Consider the following 9,741-nt stretch of genomic DNA (forward strand, 5'->3'; position numbering starts at 1 on the left):
GAGGGCTTGACAGCTGTTTGTCTCCATTCTGAGTTCACTCCAGGTTCACTGTCCAAGGTGGCTCTAGTGGCTTGATGACTGCAGCATCCTTTGATTACTGATGTGGCAGGCAACATTGTTGAGGGGTGCAGTCAGACTGAAATTATGAGGCCATGGTGGCTTCATAGGCATCGCAGACCCAGGCTCTTCCTTTCTTCTCCATCATCCATATGGTCTATAATAGGTGCTGGAACTCCAGCCATCACATCCATCTTGCAGGCAGCCAGTAGACAGGAATGGCCACAGGAGCACATCCTAGCTTATGTTTCTTTGCTTTAGGGCGGAACTGTCCAAAAGAACTTTATGTAACAATGGAAATGTTCTGTATCTGCTGTGTCCAACACCACAGCCACTAGACCACAAGTGCACTTGAACTGTGGCTTGTGTGACTATGCAACTGCATATTTCCTTCTGTTTCACTTTAATTAAGTGTAAGTATCCATGGCTAGTAACTTTATTGGGCCACAGAGTTCTATAGTGAAAGCTCTGTGAGGTGGGGGACATCATTTTGCTAACCCCACCTATCAGAACAGAGCCTCACTTGATAATTCTTGATGAATAAATGGATGAGATGAAGCTTTCTTCATTTCTCTCTCTCTTTTTATAAATCATTTGTTTATTTTTGGCTGTGCTGGGTCTTCGTGGCTGTGCACAGGCTTTCTCTAGTTGTAGCGATCGGGGGCTACTCTCTAGTTTTGGTTCATGGGTTTCTCGTTGTGATGGCTCTTCTCGTGGGGAAGCATCGGCCCTAGGTGTGCGGGCTTCAGTAGTTGTGGCCTGTGGGCTCAGTAGCTGTAGCTCACAGGCTCAGTTATTTGTGGTTCATGGGCTTAGTTGCTCCACAGCATGTGGCACCAGCGGTGGAACCAATATCCCCTGTGTTGCAGGGCGGATTCTTAACCACTGGACCACCAGGGAAACCCTTCTTCATTTCTCTTAATTAGATTACGGCTAATTCCATTTCAGTTAATTAATTGGATTTTGCATATGTCCAAAACCTGGTATCACAGTGCTTTTCAAACTGAGAATTGAGAAACAATTTAGTGAGTAGTGACCAACTTTATTAAAAATGAAATAAGATACAAAAGAAAAGAGAATCACATGTAGTAAAGACGAGCATTGTTTCATGGAACTTTTGGTTTAAATTTATACGTGTGTATATGTATTGGATCTCAACATAAGATGTATTTTTTCATGTGGGTCTAGGCCCAAGAGATTTGAAATCCTTTGATTTAGGCAAATTTTCTCTTCAAATATATTTCTTGGCAGCATCAACTGTGCAATTTTAGTGGTACATGTCCCAAGATTTGGTGAACACTTATTTTTGACTCTGGCACCCTTTTGGACAGGGATCTTGTCGCCTTCTATTTTGTGAGATTCTTTATGCTTAACAAGAGAATACCAAGGCCGGCTCCTAGCAACATCTAGGTCTAGCTGAGAGTACAGATTCCTGTCCTCGTAAGTGAAAGCAAGTGACATAACTAGTGTAACTTCTATTGTTTGGGGTTTTTTTTAACTTTTTATTTTGTGTTGGAGTACAGTCGATTAACAATGTTGTGACAGTTTCAGGTGAACAGCAAAGGGACTCAGCCACAATCCATTGGTGTTTTTGATGAATGTAAAATGATCACTAAAATTTAAGATATTTTTAGGCATTTGGATATTTCTTTTTGCTTTGAAAAACAGAACTTGGTTCTGATTATAAAAATAATAATACACATTATAGAGTATTTATAAACCACAGAAGAAGCCACCTATAGCTATTAGTGACATGATAATATTCTCAGTTTGTAGATTTATAAAAAGGAGGGGTGGGTGGGTGGGATCCTACTGATGTTAAAGCAAGTTCTCTATCAGACTTAGGGCATAAGTCTCTTTTGTTTTAGACCTGCTCTAAGAGAAGAGATCTGTTAACAAGCCAATTCAAAGATCTCCTGGTTGAAACTACTTTTAATTATTTTTAGACTGGATTTTTGAAAATATCTAGTAAAACATTATTGGGCAAATAAGTGAGCTAAGTGGGTAATTCCAACTTTCCCATTCTTAATCTCTCTTAGGTCTATCAGAAAATTGTTCAAGTATTTTTTATTTATTATGAATATTTCCCCATATCAGTAGCTATCTATCTAAAATGTCATCTAAAATTATTATAAATAGTCCATCTGATGAATGTACTATAATTTATTTTTAAATTATACATCTACAAATTGGAAAACACAGAGATGCACAAAGAATTTTTAAAAATATATATTCAGGTACCCACATAACCACAATGAATAGTGGCTAACATTTTTCATATTTACTTAAAGTTTTTTTTTTAAATATTACAGGTAAACTGAAGTCTTCTTTATCCACCTTTATCTCATTCCAGAGGCTCATCCACCCTCCTCACCAATACCCATTCAGGTAAAAACATCATCTATATCCACATTACTGTAAGAAAGGGATAAACAGAAATTGGAGGGTCTACTCCTTCCGTCTAGGGCCTAACTCAGCAGTTGCACAAGTCACTTCACACTGGTTGGAAAATTGATTAGGAGTTGAAAGAATAAGCAGTCTCAATCATAGCCATATTGGCATTTCTGTGTTCGGTGGCATGAGTGTGTACTCAGTCGCCTCTGTGCGACCCCATGGACTATAGCCCACCAAGCTCCTCTGTCCATGGGAATTTTTAGACAAGAATACTGGAGTGGGTTGTCATTTCCTCCTGGGAGTGGAAGGAGGATATAGGGCACAGAATAACGTCAGAGGAATATTTAACGGCTGTGAAATAGTGGCTGACTTTTCCCTCAGTTTCTCCATTTTGCCTCACAGATGTGTAAGCCCTTTTTCATTATGAATGAATGAATGAACATGAACAAATCAATAGTAGAGTTATTCCCATACTTATTTTCGCCTCCCTTCCAGATTACTAATTTGTTGGCCATCTTACTTCTCTTTTCTATATGATCTTTCCTTACCTGGTGCATCTGGCCTGTCTGCCCACCCCTTCCCATAATAGTCATGGAATTCGGTACTTAGTAGGAAACCCAATACAATTTTAGAAGATCAAAGAAAATTTAGGATTTTAAAATAAAGGGCCTGAAAGCAGTAAAATCTCATCGTTAGGACAAATCATATCACAAAGTAGTAGTATCACTATCGCCTCTAGGAAATGAATATATACCTGTTTGCATAAATATAACAATTTTTCAGATGTTTCATATTAAGTTACTAATAGTGATTACTATGGAGACTGTGGTTGGGGTTATGTGGAGAAGATTTAGAGTTTTATTTTTAATTTTATACCCAGTAGTACTGTTTGAATCTTTAACACGTGTATGTTACTTTTACAATTAAAATATTATAGTGCAGTGCTTCCCAAACTTTGGGAGTTTATATACTAAGAACAATTACAAGGGATTCCTGGTGGTCCAGTTGTTAGAACTCTTTCACTGCTGTGGCCCAGGTTCAACCCCTGCTCGGGGAACTAAAATCCTGAAAGCTGCATGGCACTGCCAAAAAAAAAAATTTCCAAGAAATTTGAATCTCAATATAAGTTTGCCAATAAACCCATTAAAAATATAACCATGACGTGGCCTATGATTGCCATTTCATAAATGAAAGGGCATAATCTCTAAGTAATGGGTAATCCTCTAAACTGAATACATTTAATTCGGTGAAAAATTCATTACGTTGTCCTTATTTTTCTCATTTTTTGCTTTGGATCTTTTAAAAACTTTTTAGTCTGGGTCTCTTCCTGTATTTTTATACTTGGCACAGATAGGGTGAGTGACTTGCTCAAGGACACACAGCCAGTGGATAGCAGAGGGGAGGAATCCAGGTTTATGGACTTCTGACTCTCCAGGGGGTCCTTTTGGTTGAATAAGCAAATGAATGCAGCCAGATACTTGGAATTCTGACATCAGAATTCAAGCTTTTTTAGAATGAATTAACCCAACACTTATGTTTAGGATATAAGCAACAATGAAAAAAAAGTGAAAATCCAAAAGAGGATGTTTTGGAGGCAGTATTTAATTGATGTAAATCATTTTTGAAATTTCTTGCAGAGTTGAGACAAACAGGGAAGAAAACAACAGTAGACCTCTTCATTAAGCTGTTGGCATGGCAACAGTAATTTTTCAAGACTGCCTTAGATGGAGTCACTGGAACGTTAACAATGAAAAGAAATTAATTTTTTCTTTAGAGTTCTTAGAGCATACTAAGGCATAGTAATTTATGACTGCTTTTAGAGCAATTCTATTTGAAATATCAGATATGTAAAAATGTAGTCAGAAGCCCAAGAACTAAAATTATGGAAATATATATATCCCTATATATGATATAAATAAACAAATAAAAATCTATAATTTCAATATGTAAACTGAAATATAACATAAAATATAAATGTGTGTAATGTAAAATAGAAATATTATAAAAACAAATATATCATGTATGTTTCTATCCATATATTTCATATACAATATAAACATATTTATAGAAACATGAATGAACATGAATAGATAATTTTGTATTGGCCCATTTTTGTCCTACCCTGTATTGTGGATCCTTTAGTATAGATAGAGATATTAGAGATGTTGCTACCATTCTCAAAAACTGTCCCAAAATGACGAGAATTAGGTTTGTAACAAATAGCTTTATGGCGATGAGGAAATCATCACACATGCTAGTAAAGTAATGCTCAAAATTCTCCAAGCCAGGCTTCAACAGTACAAGAATCATGAACTTCTAGACGTTCAAGCTGGTTTTAGAAAAGGCAGAGGAACCAGAGATTAAATTGCCAATATCCACCGGATCATTGAAAAAGCAAGAGAGTTCCAGAAAAACATCTATTTATACTTTATTGACTATGTGACTGTGTGGATCACAATAAACTGTGGAAAATTCTGAAAGAGATGGGAATACCAGACCACCTAACCTGCCTCTTGAGAAATCCCTATGCACGTCAAGAAGCAACAGTTAGAACTAGAAATGGAACAACAGACTGGTTTCAAATAGGAAAAGGAGTACGTCAAGGCTGTATATTGTCACCCTGCTTATTTAACTTTTATGCAGAGTACATCATGAGAAACGCTGCGCTGGATGAAGCACAAGCTGGAATCAAGATTGCCAGGAGAAATACCAATAACCTCAGATATGCAGATGACACCACCCTTATGGCAGAAAGTGAAGAAGAACTAAAGAACCTCTTGATGAAAGTGAAAGAGGAGAGTGAAGAAGTTGGCTTAAAACTCAACATTCAGAAAACTAAGATCATGGCATCTGGTCCTATCACTTCATGGCAAATAGATGGGGAAACAGTGGAAACAGAGAGAGACTTTATTTTCTTGGGCTCCAAAATCACTGCAGATGGTGATTGCAGCCCTGAAATTAAAAGACGCTTACTCCTTGGAAGAAAACCTATGACCAACCTAGGCAGCATATTGAAAAGCAGAGACATTACTTTGCCAACAAAGGTCCATCTAGTCAAGGCTATCGTTTTTCCAGTTGTCATGTATAGATGTGAGAGGTGGACTGTAAAGAAAGCTGAGTGCTGAAGAATTGATGCTTTTGAACTGTGGTGTTGGAGAAGACTCTTGAGAGTCTGTTGGACTGCAAGGAGATACAACCAGTCCATCCTAAAGGAAATCAGTCCTGGGTGTTCATTGGAAGGACTGATGTTGAAGCTGAAACTCCAATACTTTGGTGACTTGATGTGAAAAACTGACTCCTTTGAAAAGACCCTGATGCTGGGAAAGATTGAGGGCAGGAGGAGAAGGGGAGGACAGAGGATGAGGTGGTTGGATGGCATCACTGACTCAGTGGGAATGAGTTTGAGTAAACTCGGGGTGTTGGTGATGGACAGGGAGGCCTGGCGTGCTGCAGTCCGTGGGGTCGCAAATAGTCGGACACGACTGAGCTACTGAACTGAACTGAACTGAACTGATGAGGAAATATACTTCCAAGTAGTCTTTCTTATCACAATTCTGGGAAGGTGTCTCAGGAAAACAGCCTTGTGTTCTCCTTTACCCTCACACACAGTACTTCTGACACCATCTGTGTCTTTTTTTTTCCCCATACCAACCAATTCTCCAACACCAGCTGGATGTCCAGCAATTCAGTTCAGTTCTGACACTAACGGCCAGAATCCCACATGTTAAGGACCACAAGATTCAGATGCACTCTGCTTCAGTTGCCTGTTGTAAGCAGTAGGTCCCCAAGTTACCCCAAACTTCTGTGCAACTTGACAACTCATCAAAGCTTCCCTACAAAGGACTACAAATGATCTGCTCCTTGGATTCAATCATTTGTGAGAACAGCTCACAAAACGCAGAACAGTTTACTTAATTCTTGCTGATTTACCTACTCTCAAGAAAAGTATGAGACCTCATTGTCATCTTTATGACTCTAGACTGCAATGAGGCTCTCTAATTAGTAGTAGTAGCAACTGGTTGATATAGGATATCCCAGTCTTACTTTCTGGCTGAACTGGCCTTCAGTTGGGAACCTGTGGTCATTTGTTAAACACTAGAGCCTGTAGGCTGTAAAACAGTAGTTTTCATCCCTGGCTGTACATTAGAACTGCTTGGAAAACTTTTAAAAAATCTCAGTGCCCAGGCCATTCTCCAGATCAATGAAATTCACTTCTCTGTGAGTGGGACACAAGCATCAGAATTCTTTTTTTTTTTTTTTTGCTGTGGCTTGGAGGGATCTTAGTTCCCCAACCAGGGAGCGAAACCGTGCCCTCTACAGTAGAAGCGCGGTGTCTTAACCACTGGATCGCCAGGGAATTCCCTGAAGAGATTTTAATAAGGATTTTTCAAAATAATAGTCAAGAAAAGCAATTTGATTCCTTTTAAAAGTGCGAGTGCCCGATAAAGGAAGCCAGAAAGAGAAAACAGCTAAGTGGTTTGGGGGCGTGCTGTCTGCAATGTGACCATCCTGACCCCTCAGAGGAGAATTGCTCAACAGTCAATTTGGGGAGGCTGAGCCAACTTGGGAGGGCTGAACGATGAGAAAGACTGTGCCTCACTTAACTCTTTTCTCTGTCTCTGAAAAAGAAGCTACTAACTGTACAAATTAAAGGCACAGTTGGGCTCAGATGGTCACTTTCTCCCCCGGGCTTCCATGGCCACTGTGTTTAAATATGTAATCTCTGATCTCTTAGAAACCCCCATTCTTCTGTTCTCTCTAATTTTTCTCTGTAACATTTATCAATAACCAACATACTGTTTATTTTATTTATTTTTAATTTAAATTTATTTATTTTTAATTGGAGGATAGTTGCTTTACAATATTGTATTGGTTGCTGCCACACATCAACATGAATCAGTCATAGGTATATGTATGTCCCCTCCCTCTTGAACCTCCCTCCCACCTCCCATTTATTTTTTTATCTTCTGCCTCCCTTCAAGACACCAGAGAGGTAGAGATTGCCGTTTTTGGTCATGGATATATCCCCAGTGCCTGGAACAGTGTCTTGCAGACAGCCAATCAATAATTGTTCAAAGAATGGACCTCAGATCAAGACTACTAATAGTGGGACTTCCCTGGTGGTCCAGTGGCTAAGACTCTGCAGTCCCAATGCAGGGGACCCTGGTTTGATCCCTGGTCAGAGAAGTAGATCTCTGTAGCAACCAAGACCCAGTACAACCAAATAAATATTTTTTAAAGACTAATAAGAGTAACTAATAAAGAGGAACTAAAAAGCCTCTTGATGAAAGTGAAAGAGGAGAGTGAAAAAGTTGGCTTAAGCTCAACATTCAGAAAACTAAGATCATGGCATCTGGTCCCATCACTTCATGGCAAATAGATGGGGAAACAGTGGAAACAGCGAGAGACTTTATTTTCTTGGGCTCCAAAATCACTGCAGATGGTGACTGCAGCCCTGAAATTAAAAGACGCTTATTCCTTGGAAGGAAAGTTATGACCAACCTAGATAGCATATTCAAAAGCAGAGACATTACTTTGCCAACAAAGGTCTGTCTAGTCAAGGCTATGGTTTTTCCAGTGGTCATGTATGGATGTCAGAGTTGGACTGTGAAGAAAGCTGAGTGCCAAAGAATTGATGCTTTTGAACTGTGGTGTTGGAGAAGACTCTTGAGAGTCCCTTGGACTTCAAGGAGATCCAACCAGTCCATTCTAAAGGACATAGTCCTGGGTGTTCTTTGGAAGGACTGATGCTAAAGCTGAAACTCCAGTACTTTGGCCACCTCATGCGAAGAGTTGACTCATTGGAAAAGACTCTGATGCTGGGAGGGATTGGGGGCAGGAGGAGAAGGGGACGACAGAGGATGAGATGGCTGGATGGCATCACCTACTCGATGGATGTGAGTTTGAGTGAACTCTGGGAGTTGGTGATGGACAGGGAGGCCTGGTGTGCTGCAATTCATGGAGTTGCAAAGAGTCAGACATGACTGAACGACTGAACTGAAGAGTAACTAATATAGATTTATTCTTATATTCCAGCACAGCAACCCTATGAGGTGGTCACATTCGTGTAAGCAGCTTTTCTGAATCCCATTATCACCTGAAGTCTAGGTTTTTGGCAGTGCCACTGACAAAAGATGAAGGTGGAAGAACAGCAGCTAGGGGCTAGAAGAGGCTGTTTGGATAAGTTAACCTAGAAAAGAGCCCTTCCTCTGAAGCAAGAAAAATGCTCTAAGACATACTATTCAGGAAAAAATGCAAGAGGTAGAAGAGTAGAACATGTACAGCAGAAAGCAAATTTAACACCCAGATGCGCTTAATACAGCCAGCACGTTGCTATAGATACATGCATGTATTTGCAAAAGTATAGGTGACAGTCTAGAAGGCTATGCAGCACATTGATAGCAGTGGCCAAGCCTGGGAGGCAGCGGAGTGGAGGAAAAGCATGGTTACGGGGAACTTCAGTGCTCACTGTCATGCTTCGATTATACTGTATCACAAGAATGTTTTCCTATATAATTTCACCTCTACTTTATAAGACATTCTTTGTCTCATAGATACCAACCATAAGACAACAAGCAAAGTAGGAGGGGAAGTACTTATATTATTTATAGACAATGTGTTACAAAAATGCACTGCAGAAATAAGAAGCATACACACCTAGAAGAGTTAAGGGCTTTCTATTTCTGAATCACGCAGCGGGAGGTAATGGATTTTCAGTTCACTTAATAAGCAGAGTATGTGAGTGTGTGTGTGTGTGTGTGTGTGCGTGCGTGTGCATGAATGCACACTAGCATGATTTTGATCCAAAACACTGCCCCATAAATTACTTTGCTAAAAACAGCAGCAAGTACTTATTAGGGAGCAGTGAAGGAGGGTTGGGTGGAGGCTTGTCAACACACTGCAGGAGGAAGATAGCTTATCTTCAGCTTTCCATTCTTTCAAGTGAAAAGCACACTGGCTTGGGAATTAGAGATAATATAACTTGGAGAGTAGATTCATTTCTTTTCCTTACACTTTGCCCTCCCTGCTTGAGAAATTACCGGTGGCAGCTTGTAGAGCTCTGTGTAGCACCCAGCACCTTTCAAAATGAATGAGGCAATTGTTGCAAAAGGAAAATGAGCATAAGACAAGATGAAGCCAGAGGTAAGTATGCTGTCAAACTGAGGGTCATTAAGCTCTGCACAGGTGTCAGAGGTGGCCTCCAAATTTGCCCAGGAGCTTTTAGCAACCAACAGGGTGGTGGTGGATATAATCAGTTATCAGTTATAAGATTCACTGTCATTTTGTATT

Source organism: Bubalus kerabau, chromosome 12, assembly GCF_029407905.1.
Source record: "Bubalus kerabau isolate K-KA32 ecotype Philippines breed swamp buffalo chromosome 12, PCC_UOA_SB_1v2, whole genome shotgun sequence".
NCBI lineage: Eukaryota > Metazoa > Chordata > Mammalia > Artiodactyla > Bovidae > Bubalus > Bubalus kerabau.